This window comes from Propithecus coquereli, unplaced genomic scaffold (genome assembly GCF_000956105.1).
Source record: "Propithecus coquereli isolate 6110/MARCELLA unplaced genomic scaffold, Pcoq_1.0 Scaffold51, whole genome shotgun sequence".
Taxonomy (NCBI): Eukaryota; Metazoa; Chordata; class Mammalia; order Primates; family Indriidae; genus Propithecus; species Propithecus coquereli.
The window spans coordinates 6,296,245-6,298,139 of NW_012150952.1; the positions used below are offsets into that span (position 1 = coordinate 6,296,245).

Below are 1,895 nucleotides of genomic sequence, written 5' to 3' on the forward strand. Positions count from 1 at the left end.
TTGAGATAGAGTCTCACTCTGTTGCCCAGGCTAGAGTGCCGTGGCATCAGCCTAGCTCACAGCAACCTCAAACTCCTGGGCTCAAATGATCCTCCTGTCTCAGCCTCCCGGGTAGCTGGGGCTACAGGCACGGGCCACCCTGCTGCCTCCTTATATTTTTAAACATGACTTTTTTCTCATCATAAAAGCAGCACATGCTTGTTTTAGAAAAACATGTTATGTTTATGTTAGATATTTATTTAGAAAAATACTGAAAATTGGAAATAAAAAACATGTGTAGTATTGTCCTCTGACTTCCTCTTTTTTTGGAAGGCAAAATTCAAGGGAAAAAAAGAAGAATCTGAATTGTTTCATCACTACCAAGAAGCATTTATTATCTATTTGTGCAAAGAAAAGTAAATTGCAACAATAAGGGTTTTTTTTTTTTTGTCCTGTACACTGTTATCAATTTTCTTGGGAGCACCCCTGACACTGTGGTCCACTTCTAGAGCAGCTATTTCCATCCATCGTTACACATTTCACTGGAGTCCATTAAAAAAGTTGAAGAGGAAATAGATGCAGGAAGAGTGAAAGCATTTTACTTGCTCTTCAGAGAAAAACAGCATGTTGGAGAATACAGGGCGGATAGGAAAGCTTACAAGGAGGCAGAGCAACAATAAAGTTTTCTTTACCCTCAGTCAGCAACTCTCTGTTGAGCACCTATGCTGTGCCAGGCACTCTGGCAGGCACTGGAGATAAAGAGGAACACAAGAAACAATCTGCCTTCTAGGAGCTTATGTTCTTGTGGGGAGACAGCTACTTAGCAAGGAAACACACATATAAATAAGGTAGTTTGAGCCCTCGTAAGCAGAAATTAGAGAAGGGTATATGCAGGAAAGTGACTAGCAGACCTGTCTGTCACATTTGGGTGATCAGGGAAGGAGGATCTATCTGAGCGGAGACCTGAATGGCAGGAGGAGGAATTGATGTGAAGATGTAGGGGAGAGTAGTCCAAAGCAGAAGGAACAGGCACTCTGAAGCCTAGAGATAAACCTTCTGTGCTCACAGGGTGAAAAGAGGGCCGGTGGGGCTGGGGCAAAGTGAACGATGGGGGAGAGCGGAAGGCTCGGTACGACCTCGAAGGTCATGGCAAGGAGTTTGGTTGAAAATTTGAATCTTAATTGAGTCTGTCCAACAAGAAATGCCAGGCTAACCCGTCAAGTTATAGGAAAAATTGGAGAAACATGGTAGATACCACCTTAGTTAGCCAAGTGGTCAAAATTGACACCACCAATTGAGTGACAGTGCATCATATTGGGTCACTGAAAAGGACATAGTACCACTTTCTGGTATTCCTGCCAAATCTGATCTACCTAATCATGAAAAAATATTAAACAAACCCAAAGTAAGAGGCAACTAAATGCCACATTTGATCCTAGATTGTACTCTGGACCAATTTTTTTTTTTTGACGGGGGTGCAGGTGGTAAAAAGGAACTATAAAGATATTTTGAAAAAAAGAATAAGGTCTACAGACTAGCAAACGGCATTGCATCCGTGTAAATTTTCTGATTTTGGTAATTAAACTGTGATTATATATAAGAGAATGTCCTCTTTCTTACAACACACACACTGAAGTATTTAGGGGTAAGGAGGCATGTCTCTAACTTACTCTCAAATGGTTTAGAAAAAGTGTGTGTGTGTGTGTGTGTGTGTAGACAGTGAAAGAGAGAATGACAAATGTGTGGTAAAATAATTGGGGAATCTGAGTGAAGGGGATATAGGAATACAGAAATTCTTTGCACTGTTCTTGAAACTTTTCTATTAAGTATGAATTTACCTCAAAATAAAAAATTAGGCCGGGCACAGTGGCTCATGCCTGTAATCCTAGCACTCTGGGAGGTCGAGGCGAGAGGAT

General features: G+C 41.3%; 1 protein-coding gene across 1 annotated transcript in view; it reads right to left on the bottom strand.

Moving 5' to 3' along the window:
• Positions 1-1,895, bottom strand: part of SLC39A6 (solute carrier family 39 (zinc transporter), member 6) — a 20,252-nt gene that overhangs the window by 5,813 nt on the left and 12,544 nt on the right. The window lies entirely within an intron of this gene.